Below are 26,198 nucleotides of genomic sequence, written 5' to 3' on the forward strand. Positions count from 1 at the left end.
ATGACTAACACTGGGAACGGTTATTGTAGAGCTGAAGAATTCGGGTATTCAAGCATCAACATGTAAACAAATAATTAATGTAATATTCATCGTGTCTTTCCGATACGTGTGCTACGACATTATTACCAAATGCGTCCAAACAGGACCAACTTGCTATTATCTTTTCCTGGCTACCGAAGGACAAACATCGGAGAATGAAGAATGTGTGTGGGGCAGCATGTCTGTCGAAACCACGATTGTGGAATGGCGCGGTAAGTTCCGTCGAATATAGGGTGCTGCTGCTTCATGATAACACCCTCCCCAATATCAGAAATGTCGTAAAGCATAAATTACGTCAACTCAAGTGGGAGAGACTCGAGCACCCACCCTCTAGTCCTGCTCTCTTCTCATGTGGTTACCACGTTTTGGGTCCCCTGAAAAAGGCCTTGAACGGTGGACGATTCCTATCGGATGAGGATATGCAGCAAGCAGTTACGGATGGACTGCTTCCTGCAACAGCATACAGTGTTTTACCAGACGGATATCTCAACCTGATGCTTCGGTGGGATCATTGCCTCAGTGCTTACGGCGATTTTGTCTGATTGCCATACCGTTTCTGAACTGTATGGCCTTCGAACGGAAAGCTTTTGATCGTCCTTTGCATTTGTTTTACGTGGTTAGTCCTAGGCATTGTTATTGTTTCCAGCACAATACATGTTTTATAATTTTGCTACAGATTGACGTCAGCGATATAGACGTAAAAAAAAAGGGTTCAAATGGCTCTGAGCACTATGGGACTTAACATCTGAGGTCATCCCCTAGACTTAGAACCACTTAAACCTAACTAACCTAAGGACAGCACACATATCCATGTCCGAGGCAGAATACGAATCTGCGACCGTAGCAGCAGTGCGGTTCAGGACTAAAGCGCCTAGGATGGCTCGGTCACAACAGCCGGCTGATATAAACGTATAATTGTGCCCATCTGTCCGATGTCCTTCTTGAAAATGGGAATGACTTTTACGTTCTCTTCCTATCGCTTGATACCCCTCGCTGTTACAACGACCTATGATAAACTGTTGATCATTTCGGCGTTCGTGCGATTACTGCCATCATGGAAACTTCTGCTAATTTTTCGTTAGGCACGAACACTCAAATATCGATAAATACAGGGAGAACCCCTGCTCAACAAGTAAAAGCACATAACGTGGTTCCGAATCCACAGCGGCGCCTCGCAGTCACCTCAGCGAGCGGGACAAATTGAATTTTGCGGACTGGTTACGTAACTTCCGGAGCATCGGCGCCACCAGTCGTGTGAAAACCACAAGTGCTCCCACAGTAGTGCCCCGAGTCTCGTTCGGTGTATAAATGCGTTGGAATCCAACGCCGCAGCTTCTTGCCAACGTCCCAAGTATCCTCCCGTTCAAGACAAGCAAACAGTATTCGCCTTACTCGCTTACCACATGCTGAGGAAGGCAGTTATCGTAAAACATTTTGTCAACTGCCTATATTCTTTGTAGCTTCTGTCACAAAATTTGCGAACACTGCTGTGTTTACTTCCGTTGCCAGTGATTGTTTATTCTCGGCTTATAGTTCAGTGTCGAAACTTGGCTTTAAACCAAAAAAAAGTGAACAAAATATACTGTACAGGGTGTTCATAAATTATTTATACGAAAGTATCTTTTAGTTGTGAAAAGGTAAATAACTTGCAGAAATGTTTGATACAGCGCAGAATGAAGCAATCTTCAAGTTTTATTTACAAATGTTCAGTGTAGCTACCTTTTGTAACACGGCAATGTCCGATCTGTCATGTTTCCTGCCAAATCCAATGAAGCAAGTCTTGATGTTTGGTAGCAGCTCTGCATGTGCTATCCGTTGTCGCAGCTCGTCGACGTTCCTCGGAAGCGGAGGAACAAGCACTCTGTCTTTAATGTAGCCCCTTACACAGAAGTCCATTGGGCTTAAATCAGGTGGTTGTGATGGCCAGGATATTGTTGCACCACGTTCACGTCGGAATAACTCATTCGCGCATGCCACCTAGCGGGAACGTCGGGAACTAACAGTGTTAAGGCGGGAATAAGACTTTAAGACACACTGCACTCAGTGCGTATCATACATATCTGTAAGTAATTTATCTTTTCACAATTAAAGGTTAATTTAGTATAATTTAGGTATAAACACCCTAACTAATTTATAAATACCCTGCACTTCGTAACCATAGTCCTAGCAGGATTGTTGCCAATACTCCACCAACCTGCCATGTACACTCATTTCTAAATTTGCTCTCTTTCGAAGTTTTTGCAAATATATATAAACTGATGGGGCAGAACATTATGACCACTGTGCACAGCGGGACTGAATGCCACTTAGTGACGTTGTGCAGGCTCGTGATGCAGTCGGAAAGTAAATAAGCGGAGCAGAGACGAATAGGGAATCATTCTACCAACGTTGTTGTTGTTATTGTTGTGGTCTTCAGTCCAGAGACTGGTCTGATGCAGCCCTCCATGCTACTCTATCCTGTGCAAGCTTCTTCATCTCCCAGTACCTACTGCAACCTACGTCCTTCTGAATCTGCTTAGTGTATTCATTTCTTGGTCTCCCTCTACAATTTTTACCCTCCACGCTTCCCTCCAATACTAAATTGGTGATCCCTTGATGCCTCAAAACATGTCTTACCAACTGATCCCTTCTTCTAGTCAAGTTGTGCGACAAATTTCTCTTCTCCCCAATTCTATTCAATACCTCCTCATTAGTTACGTGATATACCCATCTAATTTTCAGCATTCTTCTGTAGCACCACATTTCCATAGCTTCTATTCTCTTCTTGACCAAACTATTTATCGTCCGTGTTTCACTTCCATACATGGCTACACTCCATACAAATACTTTCAGAAATGACTTCCTGACACTTAAATCTATACTCGATGTTAACAAATTTCTCTTCTTCAGAAACGCTTTCCTTGCCATTGCCAGTCTACATTTTATATCCTCTCTTCTTATACCACCATTAGTTATTTTTCTCCCCAAATAGCAAAACGCATTTACTACTTTGAGTTCACCGACGTTATGTGCCGCAAATTGTGGAATTCACTGATATTAGCGTCTTTGACAAAGGCTGGCTGTTATGACCCTGCGCCTAGAAACGAGCATATCGGGAACTGCGAAGCCGTTTGACTGCGTGCTACTGTCGTGACGATCTTTGAGTCATCAGTCTTCTGACTGGTTTGAAGCGGCCCGCCACGAATTCCTCTCCTGTGCCAACCTTTTCATCTCAGAGTAGCACTTGGAACCTACGTCCTCCACTATTTTCTGGAAGCATCCCAATCTCTGTCTTACTCTGCAGTTTTAGACCTCTACCGCTCCCTCTAGTACCATGGAAATTATTCCCGCATGTCTTAACATAACATATGTCCTATCATTCTGTCCCTTCTTCTTGTCACTGTTCTCCATACATTCCCTTCCTTCCCGATTCTGTGGAGAACTTCCTCATTCCTTACCTTACCAATCCATCTAATTTTCAGCATTCTTGTGTAACATCAAATCTCAGCTGCTTCTATTCTCTTCTTTTCTGTTTTTCCCACAGTCCATGGTTCACTGCCATACAATGCTGTGCTCCAAACGTACGTTCTCAGAAATTTCTTCCTCAAATTGAGGCCTATGTTTGATACTTTGCCAGGAATGCCCTTTTTGCGAGTGCTCGTTTGCTTTTCATGTCCTCCTTGCTCCATTCGTCATGGATTATTTTGATGCCTATGTAGCAAAATTCCTTAACTTCATCTTACTTCATGGTCACAGTGTGCGATTTGCAGGGGAGGATGGGGGGGGGGGATTTCCCCCCCTCTGCATCAGACCGTCCCCTCCTCTGGATATAGTTTATGCATCCCAACCTGGGATGTTTATTTCCCTCGCACTGGAGTAAAACTTTACATATAATTTAAATTTGTGGAGCCGAACACTGAAAGTTTTTAGTAAGTCTTACTATTAATACTACTAATATGTTTCAGTTTTCTAACATCAGAATAAGTACAGCTTTTCACAAATGTGCCTCTACTTTTTGAATTCCTCTCGTATACCTGTATGTAGATGATTTTGTAAAGAAGCTTTACCTATAATGTACTTTTAAAGATATAACAAGGGATGGCTTTTCTGATAGTGCATACGCGTGAATAGTGAGTTTCGCCATTAACATCTATTTATAAATAGCTGTTTAACCATGCATAACGCCACGGTCCAAGCTAGTAACATATATAATTCTACTAACCCCCTAAGACATTTCCCCCCCCCCCCCCCCCCCCACTGGTAAAAGCACAAATCGCACCCTTCATGGTCACCAATTGTGAAGCGCGCGGAGTGGCTGCGTGGTTTGAGGTGCCATCTACGGATTGTGCGGTCCCTCCTGTCGGGGGCGAGTCCTCGCTCGGGCATGGATGTGTGTGTTGTTCTTAGCATAAGTTAGTTTAAGTAGTGTGTAAGGCTAGCGACTGATGATCTCAGCAGTTTGGTCCCTTAGGAATTCACACATATTTGAACCAATTATGATGTTAAGTTTCTCGCTGTTCTCATTTCTGCTACGTCTCAATAGTTTCTTCTTTCTTCGATTTACTCTCAATTCATATTATATACTCATTAGACTGTTAATTCCATCCAACAGGTGCTGTAGTTCTTGTCCACTTTCACTGAGAATAGCAATGTCATTAGCGAATCTTACCATTGATATCTTTCACCTTGAATTTTAATAGCACTCCTGAACCTTTGTTTTATTTCCATCATTGCTTGTGCGACGTATAGACTTAAACAGCTGCGGCTACAGACTGCTGTCTTGAATTCTTTTTAATCTGTGCATTTCGTTCTTGGCCTTCCATTCTTATTGTTCTGTCTTGCTTCTTGGATATAGTGTATACTGCCCATCTTTACCTATGCTTATCCCTATTTTTCTAGGGATTTCGAACATCTTGCACCATTTTGCTTTGACGAACGCTTTTTCCAGGTCGACAAATCTTACGAACTTATCTTGATTTTTCTTCAGTCTTGCTTCGTTTATCAGCCGCAACATCAAAACTGCCTATCTGGTGCCTTTAACTTTCCTAAAGCCAAACTGATCGTTATATAACAGATACTCAATTCTCTTTTCCATTCTTCTGTATTTTATTCTTGTCAGTCACTTAGATCATGAGCTGTTAAGCTGGTTGTACAGTAATTCTCGCACTTTGCAGTCTACGGAATTCTGTGGATCATGTTTCGCCGAAAGTCTGATGATATACCGCCAGTCTCACATTCTACACACCACCTTCAATAATCTTTCTGTTGCCACTTCCCCCAATGATTTTAGAAAATATTTTAAAAAATGTTCAAATGTGTGTGAAATCTTATGGGACTTAACTGCTAAGGTCACCAGTCCCTGCCGGCCTCGGTGGCCGTGTGGTTCTAGGCGCTCCAGTCCGGAGCCGTGCTGCTGCTACGGTCGCAGGTTCGAATCCTGCCTCGGGCATGGGTGTGTGTGATGTCCTTAGGTTAGTTAGGTTTAAGTAGTTCTAAGTTCTAGAGGACTAATGACCACAGCAGTTGAGTCCCATAGTGCGCAGAGCCATTTGAACCATCACCAGTCCCTAAGCTTACACACTACTTAACCTAAATTATCCTAAGGACATACACACACACCCATGCCGAGGGAGGACTCGAACCTCCGCCGGGACCAGCCGCACAGTCCATGACTGCAGTGCCTGAGACCGCTCGGCTAATCCCGCGCGGCGAAAATATTCAAATACGTGTGAATTCCTAAGGGACCAAACTGCGAAAGTCATCGGTCCCTAGACTTACACACTACTTAAACTAACTTATACTAAGAACAACACACACACCCATGTCCGAGGAAGGACTCAAACGTCCGGCGGGAGGGGCCGCGCAGTCTGTGACATGACGCCTCAAACCACGCGGCTAATGATTTTAGAAATTCAGATAGAATGTTATTTATCCCTTCTGCATTATCTGATTTTAAGTTTTCCAAATATCTTCTAAATTCTAATTCTAATACTGGATCCTATAACTCTACCCTATCGACTTTTGTTTCTACTTCTATCACGTCATCAGGTAAGTCGTCCACCTCACAGAGGTCTTCCATGTACTCGCTCCATCTATCCGCTCTCTCCTCCGCATTTAACGGTGGAATTCTCACTACACTCTTAATGTTAACGCCCTTGCTCTTAATTTCACCGAAGGTTGTTTTGACTTTGCTGGATGCTGAGTCAGTCCTTCCGAGAATCATTTCTTTTTCGGTTTCTTCACACTTTTCATGTAGCCATTTCGCCTTAGCTTCCCTGCACTTCCTGTTTATTTCATTCGTCTATGGAAAGTGATTGACGGCTGGCGAAACCAAGAATATGCGAGTAGCTGTTGGACTTCCACGCCTCAAGACAGGAGACTTCCCTGCTCTGCAGTGCAGGACACGCGACGACAAATGGCAGATGTGACAGCACAGTACAATGGAGGTGTAGTCACACGTGTTTCGCAGCTACCGTTTAGCGCTCATTGTTGAATACGAGGCTCCACAGCAGACAACCTCTACGTGTTCCCATGTTGTCGCACCGACAGCGCCAGTGACGGCTGCCGCGAGCACGGAAGGGATCATCGAGACTGGACCGTGGATAAATGGATAAGCGTTGCCTGGTCGGATAAATCACGTTCCTTGTTACACCAGGTCAGTGGTCGTGCCCCGATACGTCGTCATCCAGGCTGCCCGAAACATGCACATGGACGCAGACCAGTGGGGCAGTTTTATGATATGAGGGGCATTTAGCTAGGCTTCCATGAGACTTGTGATAGTAATTAAAGGCATGCCAACTTCACTCGGGCTTGTACACAAACTTTTACCATGACTCGTCTGCAAAAGGGGTTCAGTTGTTCACAGTTGCATTCGCGCCCTATGTCGAGTAAATAGCACTGAATGAATTCAAGTATTTGTCTAAATCACGATCGTTCACAAATGATTTACACCGACAACTGTTTAGAATGGAAACGTTTTCCATTTTTCTAAATCACATCCACAAAACAAACTGATGGCCACGTGATACTATGTCGGCGGCTCTTATCCGCACCGAGGGACTACGATCAAAAGACCTCGACCTTTGTCCCCTATCCTCCGTCCTGTGTCCGGTCACGTGACACTACATTAGTCAAATATATTATTTCTAAACATGGCCATTATGCATTTACAATGTTGCAATATTAAAATACGTAAAACTAAATACCATATAGTATTTTGTAGACAATCATCAGATTATTTACATATTTGAGGGCACTCAACTTTTTGGCAGTTTCACCCCTCTTCTTTTGTTTAATCACGTGTTTGCCTAAAAGGTGTGGCATACGAAATACTCATCTTGCTCTACATAGATCGAAAACTGAACAGTACCTTCACGATAAAAGACAATAACTTATTATGTAGAGGTTCTCAAACATCTTTACCACTTAATTTTTATATAAAACATGTTCTTTAATGTCCAAAATATTATCCCTGCTACTATGCTTTAAATATGAGTTTTTAAATATTTTCAAGAGCTCTTATGTTTATGGAGTACTCGTATTTCAGTGATCAGATACCCAGCAAATCCAATGATTAGCAAGACAAGCACACCTTACATTATTAACACATGTACCAAGTTATGCACTGAGGCATAGGCAATTATGTAACTAAGTAATTCAATGTGAAACTGTTATATGCTGCCTCCTCTCTTTATCCAGAAGGTGACTCCAAAAATATATTGCCGGCCGGAGTGGCCAAGCGGTTCTAGGCGTTACAGTCTGGAACCGCGCGACCGCTACGGTCGCAGGTTCGAATCCTGCCTCGGGCATGGATGTGTGTGATGTCCTTAGGTTAGTTAGGTTTAAGTAGTTCTAAGTTCTAGGGGACTGATGACCAAAGAAGTTAAGTCCCATAGTGCTCAGAGCCATTTGAACCATAAATATTTTGACTTGTGTTTGTTACACCCCAACTGTTCTTCCACAGTAAACATTACCACATCCAGCAAATTAGTTGTACTATTACAGTATCCCTTGTAATCTCACAGGCATCATGACAGCTGTGGAATACATGAACATTATTTCTGACCACCTGCAGCACTTGATGTCTTCTCCAACTGCGAGGGCATCTTCCACCTAACAGTCCGTGTCAAAAGGCCAGTATTGTAATGCATTGGTTTGAGGAGCGTGGAGTGAACTCACGTTGACGTTTGGCCATCGAATTCTCCTGAACTGAACCCGACGGAACACATCAGGGTCACCATCGGGCGCTAGATCCACGCCGGCTGCGGTGGCCGAGCGTTTCTAGGCACTTCAGTCCAGAACCGCGCGACTGCTACGGTCGCAGGTTCGAATCCTTCCTTGGGCATGGATGTGTGTCATGTCCTTGGGTTAGTTAGGTTTAAGTAGTTCTAGGGGACTGATGACCTTAGATGTTAAGTCCCATACTGCTCAGAGCCATTTGAGCCAGATCCACGCCCAAAAACCTCGGGCCCGTAATTTACGGGAATTGTATGACCTGTGCGTAGGCATCTGGTGTCGCATAGCTTCAGAAAACTCTCACGGTCTTGTCGAATCCATGCCACGCAGAATCGCGGTTGTATTGCTTGTCAAAGATGGACCAGCACTCTGTCAAACAGGTGATGACAATGTTTTGCCTTAGCGTCCACATTGTGAAACCATTATCATCTTCTCTCTCTCTTTCCTCCAGATTCTCTGTTCTATTAAATCATTGAAACTCTATTAAAGAAAATTATACTTCAGATTTTGCGAATGACTACCTCCGATAAATGAATATGTACGTAGATTGTAACTTAAATAGTGTTAACACTGCTGTGGAGACACTATGCAATGGAATCTACTATTGTCGCTGATAGCACACGTTGTTCACATACCTACTTTACCTCCGAGCAAAAGGACTCGCCCGTCCCATATCACCGGCGTGCGTGCAATCGAGGGAAAAATGGTTCAAATGGCTCTGAGCACTATGGGACTCAACTTCTGAGGTCATTAGTCCCCTAGAACTTAGAACTAATCAAACCTAACTAACCTAAGGACACCACAAACATCCATGCCCGAGGCAGGATTCGAACCTGCGACCGTAGCGGTCTTGCGGTTCCAGACTGCAGCGCCTTTAACCGCACGGCCACTTCGGCCGGCGCAATCGAGGGAAACACAGTCACTTGTTAGCGAGCGGTCTAACGTAACGGAGTCTCTATGTTTTCGAAACAGGAACAACGGAGTTGGATCAAGACTGAATGTGCCAGAGGTCATACAGCACGACAGTCTCATCAAGGTCTTCAAGAAGCGTGCGAGGAATCGGCATTGCCGTACAGAACAGTGGCACGTTGGGTAAAAGCCTTCAACGAAGGTCGGCAAACTGTGGTAGACATGCATCGGGCTGGTCGTCCTAGCGTCTCTGAAGAAGAAGAGCATGCTGTTTCCGCGTTAGTGGACAGTGATCGACGCTATACGATTCGTGAGATCGCTCACGAAACCGGATTAGCGCATACGACTGTGCTTCGCACCCTGAAGGAACGCCTGGGCATGCGAAAAATTGCATCATGATGGGTTCCGCATGACTGCTCGCATTTTCGAGCAGGCAACAGAATTAGCTGAGAATGGGTCGCGTATGCTCAAAGTCAGTCTTTTGCAAATAACATTTTGCGATTTACTAGCAGCGCATGAGCCCACATTGATAAACGGAGGCAAAAGGCGGTCATCTCTTGGCTCAAATGGTTCAAATGGCTCTGAGCACTATGGGACTCAACTGCTGAGGTCATTAGTCCCCTAGAACTTAGAACTCGTTAAACCTAACTAACCTAAGGACATCACAAACATCCATGCCCGAGGCAGGATTCGAATCTGCGACCGTAGCGGTCTTGCGGTTCCAGACTGCAGCGCCTTTAACCGCACGGCCACTTCGGCCGGCTGCGGTCATCTCTTGCAGCTGATATTAAGCCACTAAGCAGAAGCCTTAATCAGGGAAAGTGTGATGAACTTTAAAATAAATTAGTGTTAACTGGTAGTTGGGATGATGTCAATATTTTTTGAATTTGTACGTGAACCAGACAAATATAGTTATTTTTATGACAATGTGCGGAAAAATTCAGTGATATTGCTGCGTAGCAACTTAACTCCAAAACACAAAGGGCATTAAAAAGGACCAGGATTTTTCTCTCCATTATGTCCGTATTTAGAACTAAAAGTATAGCCATCTGCCAAAAATCAGAGTTCAGGAACTAAAATGAAGTACTATATTTAAAATTAGCCTTTCCTGTAAATATTCGTTTCTAGGAGAAAAGACACTTTGGAGGACGCTCTTCTATTTCCCTAGTAAATAACTTCGTATGTTCCAGTCTCTTGATTATTCACATAACTTTTGTGATCGCGTGAAAAGCCTCAATACGTATGTGGTCTCCTTTGCCAACAGTTGGTCCTTTACAACTTGCTTAGTTTCATTCAGCAGCTTTCCAGATTATCTTCACACCAAGACGTCTGAACAATTCTCTGTTATCCTTGAAACTTTTAACACACTTTCAGACCGATATGGCGAGTCTTCCACGTGATCAAGGAGCACCCGCTCTCACGGCAAAGTGATGGTCAAAATGTTCTCGCTAAATAATATATCGCGAGTTTCAAAATAAATATTGTGTTTTTAAGGGTTGTGGCATTTATTACATTCAGCTTGTAGTTATAAATAATACATCAAATGAAAGAGCGACTCATAGGTGTGTTTGTATACCTGTGAGCATGCATTGCTTCCTGTGTCTGTCGTTATAATACAACGTGCATAACTTCCATTGTAATCCTCCAAGTGATTGTTACATTCGTAGATGGAATGATCAGTTTGGACTCAGCTGCCGTCTTTGTAAAGGAAAGGGTACGGGATGACCTAGAGTGACTGAAGAACGTGTTGAACGAGGGAGAGAGCCTTTGACGTAGAAGCCCCTAGGAATCAGTTCGGAAGGCTAATCGTGAATTAGTAATTACAGTGGTGTCTGTGTGAAGACTTGTAAGGAGACTCTTACAACTACTTCCTTATGCTTTGCAACTGTTACAAGCGCTAAAGCCTACAGATTACGGTTTACGCTCGAACTTTGCAAACGAAATGTTACTGCATGACGATGAAGATTTTCTGGATCGTGTTGTCTTCAGAGACGAATCGACATTTCACTCAATCGCAAATGTGCGCATCTGGGGGCCAGTAAATCACCATGAGATGGAACAGTTGCAAAGAGACTACCCTAAATTGAATGTTCTTTTATTTACTAAGATTGGATCTGTTCTTTCGGACATGTAATGAGTATAATGGGCGGGGGCACTACGAATGTAGTGCAGGATAATACGTTGAGAATGTGGGTTTCGCGAGAGGCGTGCCAGAGATAAATCCCTGCAGTCGCGCTATCCTCTGTGTCCTCGGTGGCTCAGATTGCCGGCACGGTAGCTCAGCGTGTTCGGTCAGAGGGTTAGCAGCCCTCTGTAATAATAATAAAAAAAAACTGAGTTAACCGATCAAAGACGAACTTTAACGGATGTCTTACGACGTCCGCCCCGAGCACACACAACGAACGAAAACGAACAAAATGAGAATAATAATAAAAAAAAGCGTGTTCGGTCAGAGGGTTAGCAGCCCTCTGTAACAAAAAAAACTTAGTTAACCGATTAAAGACGAGCTTAAACGGATGTCTTACGACGTACGCTCCGAGCACATACAACGAACGAAAACGAAAAAAAAAAAGATGGATAGAGTGTCTGACATGTAAGTAGGAAATCCCGGGTTCGAGTCCCGGTCGGGGCACACATTTTCATCTGTCCCCGTTGACGTATGTCAACGCCTGTAAGCAGCTAAGGGTGTTCATTTCATTGTAATGAATGTTTTTTGTGTCATATCACGACGGTAATTTTATGGGCCTTTCTTTTTCGGTAAAGCAACTGTAACCGGTGTTTCTTATCTTGATGCGCTAGAACTATGGCTCTTCTCTCAATCGGAGAAAGTTGAACCACAGAACTTTATTTGCCAGCAAGATGGTGCGCCGCCTCACTGCCATAACTCACAAGGGAACCTCCCCATCGCACCCCCCTCAGATTTAGTTATAAGTTGGCACAGTGGATAGGCCTTGAAAAACTGAACACAGATCAATTGAGAAAACAGGAAGAAATTGTGTGGAACTGTGAAAAAATAAGCAAAATATACAAACTGAGTAGTTCATGGGAAGATAGGCAACATGAAGGACACTGGGCACGCAGGAGTGCCGTGGTCTCGTGGTAACGTGAGCAGCTGCGGAACGAAAGGTCTTTGGTTCAAATCTTCCATCGAGTGAAAAGTTTAATTTTTTATTTTCAGTTTATGTGACAAACTCTTATGTTTTCTTCACTACAAGAAAACCTAAATCGGGCAAGGTAGAAGAATCTTTTTACCCATTCGCCAAGTGTACAAGTTAGGTGGGGATCAAATGTTTTCGGTTCCCATTGGAGAGGCACGTCCTTTCGTCTACTAATCGCACGGTTTTGCGATGCGGTCGCAAAACACAGACACTAAACTTATTACAGTGAACAAAGACGTCAATGAACGAACGGACAGATAATAACTATGCAAAAATAAAGAAAATAAAATTTTCACTCGAGGGAACACTTGAACCAAGGACCTCTCGCTCAGCAGCTGCTCACGCTACCACTGGACCACGACGCTCCTACGCTCATTTCGTCCATGATGTTGCCTATGCGACCCGTGGACTACTCAGTTTGTATATTTTGCTTATTTTTTCACAGTTCCACACAATTTCTTCCTGTTTTCTAAATTGATCTGTGTTCAGTTTATCAAGGCCTATCCACTGTGCCAACTTATAACTAAATCTGAGGGGGGTGCGATGGGGAGGTTCCCTTGTCAGTACGCGACTGGTTAAGCGATGTCGTTCACGACCGCTCGCTTGGCCGCAAGAGGCCGAATGACAGACGTTCACCCGATGCATTCGATTTTTATCTTTGGAGGTTCATGTGTGTGTGCATCAGCTGTCAGCTGATCTACCCGACTTAGAAACGGGATTAAATCGGTTGTTGCGACGATTACTCCAGACACACTGATCAAGGTATGGGAAGAACTCACATATCGACTTAATGTGTGCCGCGTGACGAATGGTGCTCACGTTAAACACTTGTTACAGAAACTGTTTGCGTTGCTCTTCATTTTACGTATTATTTAGAACTGTAAATTGAATGTTACAAACGCTACAAAGCCTTACAACCGCGATATTCATTTGGAACACCCGGCACTTGGTCGATAAACAACGGATGTGATTGCCGTTGTAAGCTGCCATGAACGACAGCAGCACTCTTCTACTCCTATGCTCTTCGCTGTTGCGGCCTGACAGTCGTGTTAGTCGATTGAATGTTCCACAGTGGGTAACTGACAGCTTGTGAGGAGAAAAAGACATGCTAGGGCGCAAGCAGCACATTGCTGAAGTTTTGTTTGGGAGAAGCTGACTAATCTGTGCAAATGTTTGTGCAGCGAACGACCGCCTGCTTAAATAGTTTGTGTTACAGGATTTACTGTTCTTTGGAAAGTCAGATAACACTAAAATGAGCGCACAAGGTTCGTTACAGACTAAATCGGTCTGGCAGAAAGTCACGCTTTATGGAATAGGCGACTGTATTTTTCAGTTGTACACACTGTATTTTTCAGTTGTACACACTGGTAAAGTATTCTCCATCTGAGATCAAGCATTGGATCACAATTTTTTTATACAGAACATGAAAGTCTTACACAGTTCTTCACTGTTCGAAACGAAATGTTTGCATAATTTAATTTTTATTTCTGTTACTTATTTATTTATTTTTTGAATAATTGCAACAATGGATGACGAGTCTTCATTTGTCCTCTTAGATATTGAACAGCCCTTGTTTCACCTCTTCGGAAAAAAAACCGGTTTCAGTTTTGATTCTTAATAAACCTTACCGAAAAGGATAGGAATTGCAAATTGGTCACGCACTTTCTTCGAAGACTTGATCATTCTGGAAGACTCGGCGCTTGGTATATGCTGGAGACAAAGCTAACAGATGGTGTGTACGTAAAACGAAAGAAAGATAGATGTTGCCAAATACAGTAAATTGTTTGAATGTTTCCTATGATTATGAAACACAAGAAGCTTGCCTACATTAGGCAGATATGAACTTTCAAGACAAAATTTCAGAGTTTTATTAATGATTGTTTACCTATTAGTTTCATATGAGGAATCCGTAATTTCTTTGGTTCATTACTGAGTAATTCTGTCGTCGTTTATTGGGAATGCAATGTTTAGTACTATGAAGGTGGATTCTGATATTAAAAAGTAAATCGATATCCATCCATTTTTTCAAAAATTGCAGGGATCGTAAAATTCAGTAGTAAAGTGAAAGCTGAGTTCGGCCATGGATGGTCACTGAACAGATCACGCACCAGCATCGTGCGTTCATAAGCTGTCTTATGGGCATCCTTGTCAGATGTTCGAAGCTGATTTTTGTATGAAGATATATGGAAAGTTACTGGCGGATGAGAAACACTGGGGATGGTTAGGACATACACTGTCGCGTCGTAGGTATCCGGGCACCCCTTTATAATGTAGAATTGACCACTAGATGTCACGAGAGGCGAACTCGTCAGTGTGAAAGGAACCGGGCGAGGTGGGAGGGGGGGGGGGGGAGGGGGGAAGTACTATCAGTAGACAAGCAGTAACAGTAAAATGGATTGTTTTGGAGAGCTCAGTGACTTCGAACGTGGACTAGTCGTTGCAGGTCAACTGCATAACATATCCATCAGGGACATTTCAGCCCTTCTAAAGCTGCTCAAGTCTACGGTTGGCGATAGAATGATAGTGAAGTGGAAACGTGAACGAACACCCATAGCTAAGCCAAGAACAGGACAATGGTCCTGGAGCTTTGTGGAAGGTGGTTGTACAAAAACGCATGGAATCAGAGGAAGGAATCACTCCAAAGCTCCAAAGTGCTGCCAGTAGTCCATCTACTACAGTGGATGTGCTAGGGAGTTAAAACGAATGGGGTAAAGTGGTCGAGCAGCTTCTCATAAGCCACACATTTTCTTCGTCGATGCTAAGCGATACTTGAAGTGGAGTGAAAAGCGACGTCACTGTAAAGTGGATGACTGGAAACGAATGATGTGTAGTGAGGAATCACGCTATACCCTATGGCAATCCGATAGAAGGGTTGGCTTTGGCGAATGCAGGGAGAACGTTACCTGCCACCACGTGTCAGTACCAACAGTGAAGAACGGAGGTCTTTCGTGTTAGGATGTGGTCCCCTTATTGCGCTTAAGAAAACGCTAATTGCAGAAACATGCGATCAAATTTGACAGTATTGTGTACTGCTTGCAGTAGAGGAACAGTTCGGAGACGATAGTTGTTAGTATTAGCGTGACAATGTCATAAAGCAGCAGCTGTGAGGTGGTGGTTTGTGGAGCTTGCCATTTCTACAATGGACTGGTCTGCCCAGAGTCCCGACCTGAACCAAATGGAACATCTTTGGAGTGGATTCTACATCTACATCTACCTGATAACTCTGCTATTCACAATTAAGTGCCTGGCAGAGAGTTCAATGAACCACCTTCAAGCTGTCTCTCTACCGTTCCACTCTCGAACGGCTCGCGGGAAAAACGAGCACTTAAATTTTTCTGTGCGAGCCCTTATTTCTCTTATTTTATCGTGATGATCATTTCTCCCTATGTAGGTGGGTGCCAACAGAATGTTTTTGCAATCGGAGGAGAAAAATGGTGACTGAAATGTCGTGAGAAGATCCCGTCGCAACGAAAAATGCCTTTGTTTTAATGATTGCCACTCCAATTCACGTATCGTGTCTGTGGCACTATTTCCCCTATTTCGCGATAATACAAAACGATCCGCCCTTCTTTGAACTTTTTCGATGCCATACGTCAGTCCCATCCGATGCGGATCCCACACCGCACAGCAATAACCCAGAATATGGCGGACAAGTGTAGTATAAACAGTCTCTTTAGCAGATCTGTTGCACCTTCGAAGTGTTCTGCCAATGAATCGCAGTCTTTCATTTGCTCTACCACAACATTATCTATGTGATCGTTCCAATTTAGGTTATTCGTAATTGTAATCTCGAAGTATTTAGTTGAATTTACAGCCTTCAGAATTGTGTGACTTATCGTGTAATCGCAATTCAGCGGATTTCTTTTAGTACTCATGTGAATAACTTCACACTTTTCGTTATTCAGGGTTATTGCCACTTTTTGCACCACACAGAATTATTTTGCAATTCGTTTTGGTCGTCTGATGACTTTATAAGACGGTAAATGACAGCATCATCTGCAAATAATCTAAGAAGGCTACTCAGATTGTTTCCTATGTCGTTAATATAGATCAGGAACAGTAGAGGGCCTATAACACTTCCTTGGAGAACGCCAGATATTACTTCTGTTTTACTCGATGACTTTCCTTCTATTACTACGAACTGTTACCTTCCTGACAGGAAATCACGAATCCAGTCGCACAACTGAGGCGATATTCCATAGGCGCACAGTCAGTTTGGTTAGAAGACGCTTCTGAGGAACGGTGTCGAAAGACTTCTGGAAATCTAAAAATACGTAATCAAGTTGACATCCCCTGTCGATAGCACTCATTACTTCATGAGTATAAAGAGCTAGCTGTGTTTCGCAAGAACTGGACTACTTTCCAGACCCCAGCGTCCAACATCACAACCTTCTCTGGGTTCAGCTCTTGAGGAAAAATGGACTGCCATTCCTCCACAGACCTTCAGATACCTCACTGAAAGTATCACCAGCAGAGTTCAAGGCTCGTAAAGATGACGGGTGGACACAACCCATATTAATGACTACTAATAGGTGTCGGGATACATTTTATTATATACTCGTCATCAGTTTTCTGCTGTATTAGCAGGTCCTTTGCCTCTCCATTTTCTGTGATCCGTTGCTTCCTTCTTAAGGCTGCTGTATGTTGTACCGTCCATCACGTCATCCAGTGTCTGGAATCTCTTCCTTCCTCGCTTCCTTTTCCGTTCTACATAACCTTCTAAAACTGTTTGTATCACTCCGTCATTCTTTCTGAATATTTGCCCAATCCAATTTCTTTTTATTCTTTTAATTACATCTAGTAACTGTCTTTTATCTCCCACTCTTCTCAGTACTTCAACATTTTTTACTCTGTCCATCAAACTTATTCTTTCTATCCTCCGCCATGCCCACATCTCAAAAGCCTTCAGCCTTTCTCTGTCTTTCTTCCTCAAAGTCCATATGCCTCTTTTGCCATTGCTATCCTTGTTTTAATTTTTGTGCTGCACTTCCAGTCGGTGTCTATCCTGCTTTCAAGATACTTAAAATTTTGCACCTGTTCTAATATTTCGCCATTCAGCATGATTTTTATTTCAATTATTTCCTCCTAGTTCCAATACTTTTGTTTTCTTTGTGTTAATTTTCATTCCATATTTTTTCCGTTAGCTTCAATGGTGTCTACTAAATCCTGTAATTCTTTTTATCCTGTGGCTAGAAGGACCACGTCATCAGCAAACCTCAGACACCCTACTCCTCTTCCTCCAATTTCTACTCCTTTGTCATCTAATGAGCATTGGTCAATCATATTTTCCAAGTAGAGGTTGAAGAGGGTAGGTGATAGACAGCATCCTTGTCTTACTCCTTTTCCTAGTCCGATCCAGTTTGTACTTTCTCATCTCAGTTTGAGTGAGGCTTTTTAGTGCAGATATAATCAATTTACAAGTCTTCTGGTTTTCCAGTCCACTCTCTTTTCCCTCCTTATAGTCGCCTGCTTGTCCCAAGCCACATTGTCAAATGCCTTTTCTAGACCGATGAAGCGCATATAGAGGTCTCCTCCTTTTTCTGTAAACCTTTCTCCCAAGATTCGTAGGAGCCCTATTGCGTCTCTGGTGCCCGTATTTCGTCTGAAGCCAAACTGCTCCACGCCAAGTTCTCCTCCATTACTTTTTCAAGTCTCTTATTAATTATTCTTAACATTACTTTGGCGCCGGCCAGAGTGGCCGAGCGGTTCTAGGCGCTTCAGTCTGGAACCGCGCGACCGCTACGGTCGCAGGTTCGAATCCTGCCTCGGGCATGGATGTGTGTGATGTCCTTAGGTTAGTTAGGTTTAAGTAGTTCCAAGTTCTAGGGGACTGATGACCTCAGAAGTTAAGTCCCATAGTGCTCAGAGCCATTTGAACCATTACTTTGGCTGGATGTGAAATGAGGCTAATTGTCCTGTGCTCATTGCATTTCTTGGTTCCTTGTTTATCGGGAATGGAATCATTACAGTTGTCAGAAAGTCCTCAGTCCATTCACCACTGTCATATTTTATAACATAGCCTCAATATTTCTCTTATTCCGTCATGGTTCAAGCATTTTAATATTTCTCCCATTATTGTATCTGTACCTACTGCTTTTCCATTTTTCACTGGAGCTGAGGCAGACTTTACTTCTTCCATTATCATGGTTGGTCCTTTCTCGTCATCACTTACACTGCTAAGCGATTCAAGTTCCAGACTTTCTGGTTTGCGATCTGTGTCATATAGCTCTTTTAGATATTCTTCCCATCTCTGGAGGACATAGTCACGATCTTTGTACACTACCTCTTCGTCTTTACTCAAAATTTCCGTAGTAGCACTTCCTGCTCTGTTTTGATCCCATGGCATAGTCTTTACCCTGTTGTACAGTAAGTCGTATCTTCCCTTCGTGTCCAGTTCTTCAGTTGCACCACATTCCTCTTTTGGCCATTTTCTCCTAGCCTGCTCTGTTTCTCTTCGCAGTTCATTATTTAACCTTCAGTACATCTTTCCGGCATCTTCAGTGTTGTTGTTTTTAAATTTTCTTCTCTCCTCCATTTTGGAAATAATTTCTTGTGTGACCCATGTTTTTTTGTCCTTTCCCTTTTACATATCCTATATTTTGTTGTCCTGCTTTAATATTTTCAATGTTAATTTTATTACATTGTGTGTACTAAAAAGGACTGGTCCTGTTTGAGAAAGTGACATTCGACTCTATTATAACAAACTGAAGAAAGTGGAAGACCAAAAACATCTGTAAAGCACAACTGAAGAGCTATTATAAATGTATTAGGTGGAATATGAACCAGCAAATAATAAAAAAATTTAAGTTGTTGCCTTTGTATAACAATATGGCAAATTTTAAATTTCTAGTGACACTGAAAAGTAGGCATCCATAGTCTGTCGACACATCTCTATGAGCGTTCCCATATTTTTACTGCGAAGTAAATTTTAAGATTAAAGATCCACAAAAAACATATTTTTCTTGCTACAATTTGTTGTAATTGAATGTCAGTTAATAGCGTATCTACGATTAAAGCCTTTGGGAGTTAGTGTCATAGAACATGGAAGCTCAGTGTAGCGTAACGAATAGAGATAAGGAGTTACAAAGCGACGCGTAATTGTTGCAGGTCCGCGTCCCACTGCATCCAATTTTCTTTTACTGAGCTTCGGTGGTTTTCCAATAGATTCTGATAATTTATTTTCAATTCAATACAACTATATTCTATGGGATTCGATGTTATGTAAATATAAGTGTGCTCTTTCTCAGGAATGTGTGTGTTCGATTGGCTTTATCAAGAGAGCTTGCATTACATGCAGTAAGATATTATGCGCGTACTTGTTTAGTCTTGTATTTCACGCGTTCTGAACATTCTGCTACTGAACAGAAACAACGATCAAATAAAAATGACCTTATGGTTTTACTAAAAAGTGAGAACGATAAAATAATTTTTAATTTCTGTGGAAGACTCCTGTTAATTTGTATCGAACTATTAGTAGCGGGATTTTTATAAGCTGAAGTCCTTTTTGACTGTATATGACACTTTCCTTTTTGGCTTATAACGTATTCATGGATACCAAGTTTTTGTTATGTATACTACAGGCAGAATGGCATGAATAGCTTACGGAAGATGGAGGCAATGTGCGTTTTAATAGAGATGACGTAGGAATTTTACGCCCGTCCATTTTGTAAACAAACTGTGAGATCTGCGAGCCAGATGCATCCGACGGTTGCCGCTGGAGCGCGCTGCTATCGCGTATACCACAATGAGACGCGCGTGCAGTATAGTGCAAACCGCCGCTTCGTTTCTGAGCTTTCAGCAGCACGGTGTACGCGGTACGCTGGGCGTTCGAGTGCACAGTCCGTGTTCAACGGCTCAACAGCAGCAACCTATTCCAGACGCGCGGCAGCTTACGACGCCGGTTCAGAGAGAGAGAGAGAGACAAGAGAGAGAGAGCTCGCAGCGATGACGAGAGGCCGTGGGAAGTGACTCTGCCGCCACCAAGGCCGAGAGAAGGCCTCGGCTGCAACCGTATCCACGCCGTCTCCTGCACAACCGCGACCAAAGTGTCGTTCTGGAACAATCAGCAAACAACTTCCACAGCAATAGAAGAAGACATTACTCGTGAACTTTCCTGTTTTGGTGGAAGTACGTACTATACGCACAGTACACGGTGTGCTAAAATGTTTATCCGGATCCCAAACTACTATTACCACTTACTCTCACCATATGTCTACGATATCCTGTTTTTGGTGTATTGACAAACTCGTTAAGTTTCCAAACTGCGTGTTTCAGTTGGTGAACCTGTCGCTGGGAGTACTGGTATTAATTAAAGCGTAAAATTGCGGCACCTGTTCAGGTAAAGCATAACATACTGTGTGGATCACTGAGACGAACTCTCCGTCACGGTGCAACGAAAATTCAAAACAATTTAATCGGAAACTGTTACCATATGATTAGGCACAGAAGGATTTTTTTTTTTTTTTTATACGAGGAACGTTTGAAAAGTCCGTGCAAAGTCCGAGAGATGGCTGGTTCAAATGGCTCTGAGCACTATGGGACTTAACTTCTGAGGTCATCAGTCCCCTAGAACTTAGAACTACTTAAACCTAACTAACCTAAGGACATCACACACATCCATGCCCGAGGCAGGATTCGAACCTGCGACCGTAGCAGTCGTGCGGTTCCAGATTGTAGCGCCTAGAACCGCTTCGCCACTCCAGCAGGCAAAGTCCGAGAGGTGGCACCACCGGCGCGTATCGAGGTCATGTTTACTTAGTAGCATCTTTGGAAAGAACGCACACCAAGTTTCAGGCATATTGGTCTATTTCTTTGTGTTTGGCATTCGTGTGAATCAAGGTAGTCGAGTGATTGTCAAAAAATGGACGAAAAAGAATTCCGTGTGGTGATTAAACATTACTTTATCAAAGGCAAAACGCCTCGGGATACTAAAGAGAAGCTGGCCGGTGTGGCCGTGCGGTTCTAGTCGTTTCAGTCTGGAACCGTGAGACTCCTACGGTCGCAGGTTCGAATCCTGTCTCGGGCATGGATGTGTGTGATGTCCTTAGGTTAGTTAGGTTTAAGTATTTCTAAGTTCCAGGGGACTGATGACCACAGATGTTAAGTCCCATAGTGCTCAGAGCCACTAAAGAGAAGATTGATAAACATTACGGTGACTCTGCACCTTCGATTAGAACAGTTTATAAGTGGTTTCTAAATTTTCTGAGTGGTTATATGGGCACAAGTGATGCTGAACGTTCTGGACGCCCTGTGGAGGTTACGTCTCCAGAAATCATTGATAAAATCCGTGATATGGTGATGGATGACAGAAGAGTTAAAATGCGCGAGACTGCTAGTGCTGTGGGAATCTCGAATGAACGGATACATAATATTTTGCATAAACATTTGGACATGAGAAAGCTATCCGCAAGATGGGTTCCGCGATTGCTCACGCTTGACCAAAAACGGAATCGTGTGAAGTGTTGCAAGGATGGTTTGCAGCTGCTCAGGAAGAATCCGCAGGACTTAAAGTGTCGTCTCGTCACTGTGGATGAAACATGGATAAATTACTATTCTCCTGAGACCAAACAACAATATAAACAAAGGGTTACCAAGGGAGAATCTGCACCAAAAAAGGTGAAGTCCATTCCTTCAGCCGGAAAGGTTATGGCGACTGTGTTTTGGGATTCGCAAGGGATAATCCTCATTGACTATCTGGAAGAGGGTAAAACTATTACAAGTGCATATTATTCATCGTTACTGGACCGTTTGAAAACCGAGCTGCAAGAATAACACCGGCGATTGGACCGCAAAAAAGTCCTTTTCCATCACAACAATGCACCAGCACACACTTCAACAGTTCTGGTCGCAAAATTAATGGAATTAGGATTCCAACTCCTTTCAAATACGCCCTATTCTCCAGACTTGGCTCCCTTGGACTACTATTTATTCCCCAATTTGAAGAAACGGCTGGCGGGACAAAGATTTTATTCAAACGAGGAGGTGATTCCAGCAACTAATAGCTATTTTGCAGACTTGGACAATTCCTATTATTCGGAATGGATCAACAAATTAGAACAGCGTTAGACGCTGTCTAAAAGAAGACTATGTCGAAAATAAAAAAAAAGGTTTACTCCAAACACGTAAGTAGTTTTTATTTTTGCACGGACTTTTCAAACGCCCCTCGTAGATATGTGTACGATTGAAAAGCAGAGCGTAGCGGGCGACCTTCGACGTATGCAGAAGCTGTCGAAAACATTCGGACAGTGTTTACTCGATTACCATCCAAATGAATGAGACAAGCATCACGTCAGCTTCAGGCACCGAAGACAATGGTATACGGGTTTGGCAGCTGTACGCTTACGAAATTCATATTTTGCAATAACTGAAACCACGTAATTGTGAACGACGAGAGCACTTCGCGAGTAACCGTGCACCGTGCGCATAGTACGTACTTCTACCAAAACAGAAAAGTTTACGAGTAATGTTTTCTTCTATTGCTGTGGAAGTTGTTTGCTGGCTGTTCTGGAACGACACTTTGGACACGGTTGTGCAGGAGACTAGGCGTGGATACGACTGAAAATTTCTTACAGCAAACAGCGTTTTCTGATGAGGCAATGTTTCATTTTAATGGCATTGTAAACAGACATAACGTAAGTACTTGGGAGAAGGAGGAGGTTAATGTTTAACGTCCCGTCGACAGCGAGGTGATTAGAGACGGAGCACAAGTTCGGATTAGGGAAGGATGGAGAAGGAAATCGGCCGTTCCCTTTTAAAGGAATCGTCCCAGCATTTGTCTGAAGTGATTTAGGGAAATCACGGAAAACCTAAATCAGGAGGGCCGGAAGCAAGTTAGAACCGCCGACCTCCCGAATGCGAGTCCAGTGTGCCAATCACTCCGCCACCTCGGGCGGTCGTGAGTATTTGGGCCAATGCTTGTGAGGGAACACATGAGGGATAGCCCGCCGCGAAGCATCCGTTACTTGTACTGTGTCCTTGAATATTCTTCAGGATTGTGTTACACTCTGACGGTATGTTAAACTCAAACACCCTTTCCTTTCCTTATGTTCCACAAGTTTCAGACGGTTTTCCTGAGTGAGCTCACGAATAATTTAATGGTTCTTGGATTACGATCACTGCTAATGCCTTTCCCGAAATAAGTCACAGTGTAGAGAGAATGTACTTGTAGGTTCCCAACTACTGAGTATGCACCCTTACGAGGAAAATAACTAGCTCGAACGACATAAACAAAAAAAAACATTAAAACACGAAAATGTGTCTTATACCACTCATCAAAGTCATTTATCTGTAAAACTCTGCATTTGTGTACCATCGATGGTTGAGGGTTAAGGCTCAATGGCTCTGAGCACTATGGGACTTAACAGCTGTGGTCATCAGTCCCCTAGATCTTAGAGCTACTTAAACCTAACTAACCTAAGGACATCACACAACACCCAGTCATCACGAGGCAAAGAAAATCCCTGACCCCGCCGGGAATCGAACCCGGGAACCCGGGCGCGGGAAGCGAGAACGTTACCGCACGACCACGAGCTGCGGACGAGGGTTAAGGAATCTACAGAGTAAATACGGATAAGTTGCTGAAGAAACAATACCTGCCTCGGGCATGGATGTGTGTGATGTCCTTAGGTTAGTTAGGTTTAAGTAGTTCTAAGTTCTAGGGGACTGATGACCATAGATATTAAGTCCCATAGTGCTCAGAGCTATTTGAAACAATACCGTGTAACAAACCATTACGACCAGCCGATTCACAAGAGTTTGATGGTTAACGTGTGTGTTCCATATCTCCTTCAAAACCACGTGACCGATTTCAACCAAATTTGATACACATATCTCTTACTATCAGGCAACAATCTTGTGGACTTAAGAACCACTTGTCTATCATAGTTCAGCAGATACGACTCATAAACAGTGAGATGCGTGAAAAACTCTCGCATCACGCATGACGTTTGAATTTATTACTTCTTTGCTACTAACTCTCTTGCAAAACATTTCACACACAGTATCCACATTTGCCGCTGAATGTACCTACACAAGACACATAGTTCAACAGATGTGAAGCCATAAACACTGAGATATACGAACAAAATGCAGAATCATGCGTGAAGTGTTAATATATTCATTCTTTATTACCAAGACACTTCCACAGTTGAGTCAACTTCAGGAAATCTCTGACACCTAGTAGAATTTTTGACAGCTTTCAACTGCAAAGCGCAATCAGCTATAGGCGAAAACAATAGCCGTCTATAGACGTTCGAACAGGCGTTGCTATAGAGACGTTTACAAATCGCGCTGTAAACACTCAAAGCAGCAGCGTCCAGCGTAGACACTTCCGGGGATTATCTCACACCGAGTCTACTGCAACAGTCCGCACGACGTTTCGTTTCTAATGAAAAATTGGGAAAATGAATATCCAGGCAATGCCGGGTTAGTCAACTAGCCTAAAGACTGAAGGAAGAATACCACTAAAATACAGTTATAACCTACAGATTGTCCGCCCCTGGTAGCTGAGTACTTAGAAGAACTGTTAGAACTGTTGCTTTGTTTCGGCTTGTTCAATAAAGATTATTATTAAAATAAAAAAAAGCGGTAAAAAAGTGGTCAACGCGACAGAATGTCAATCCTAAGGGCCCGGGTTCGATTCCCGGCTGGATGGGAGATTTTCTCTGCTCAGGGACTGGGTGTTGTGTTGTCCCAATCATTATCATTTCAACCCTATCGACGGGCAAGTCGCCGAAGTGGCGTCAAATCGAAAGACTTGCACCCGGCGAGCGGTCTACCCGATGGGGGGCCCTAGTCACATGACTTTTACATTTACCTACACATTCACAGAAGTCACGAATGAGGTATTTGTGAAAAAGTAGAACTTTTGCTTGAAGCAATGTCGGATAACACACGTAGTACTTACAGCGTCATATTTCACAAAACAGAAATCGCAGTTGATCTTAACCTGCGTTCCGCGCAGCGCGCTAGGTTGCGAAGACAGACAGGTGATCCAGACCCGACTGAATCCGCTTAACGAATTGACGACCGTGGGCTGGAACACAAGCCATCTTAAGCGTGGTTTTTAGGCGGTTTCCAACACTTGTTTTGGCAAATGCTGGGCTGGTCCCCAAATTCCGGCTCAGAGAATATGATGCACAAACCAAATACGGTAAAGCACAGAACAAAGTTTACATGAATCACAGATGCGCACGACTTACCTCTCTTAGGTTAAATTAATGACTGTGACATCCGGCTACCAAGTTAAATAATAAAATAAAATTAGCTAAATCCTTAAAAAGAAGATCCCATACTTGACGGGTAAACGCTAGGGTTCAAATGGCTCTGAGCACTATGGGACTTGACATCTGAGGTCATCAGTCCCCTAGCACTTAGAACCACTCAAGCCTAACTAATCTAAGGACATCACACACATCTATGCCCGAGGCAGGATTCGAACCTGCGACCGTAGCAGCAGCGCGATTCTAGACTGAAGCGCCTAGAACCGCTCGGCCACAGCGGCCGGTAATCGCTAGGGAAAAGAAGAAGAAATTTCTGTGTTGTAATTTTCTTGCCTTACTCGTCATATAAGAGCAAATGTGGAGTTTCAGTGAAGTGATTAAGACACAGCGGTCTGGAACAGTCCATGGAAAATGTCTGGATAATGTGATCACAGTGGCTTTTGATACTGGACTTCTCCAGTGCGGGTACGATGTAAATGGTGTAAAATGTCCACTTGCTGCTCTTGTGAAGTGAGCGTAGTGTTCTTTTCAGCTTTGTGCTAATCACACTGTTGAAACCACACATTTGCACTTACAAAAGGACTGCGCCTGCTCGTCATCATCGATTTCGTCTAATTTATCGTACACGCAAGGCTCGGCCAGATATGAAAGCGACGGA

The 26,198-nt window shown here is 43.3% G+C and overlaps 1 protein-coding gene across 1 annotated transcript in view; it reads right to left on the minus strand.

Moving 5' to 3' along the window:
* LOC124753909 (calcium release-activated calcium channel protein 1-like) overlaps positions 1 to 26,198 on the minus strand; it is a 256,973-nt gene that overhangs the window by 154,065 nt on the left and 76,710 nt on the right. The gene's annotated exons all lie outside the window — the stretch shown is intronic.

This window comes from Schistocerca piceifrons, chromosome 1 (assembly GCF_021461385.2).
Source record: "Schistocerca piceifrons isolate TAMUIC-IGC-003096 chromosome 1, iqSchPice1.1, whole genome shotgun sequence".
Lineage (NCBI taxonomy): Eukaryota > Metazoa > Arthropoda > Insecta > Orthoptera > Acrididae > Schistocerca > Schistocerca piceifrons.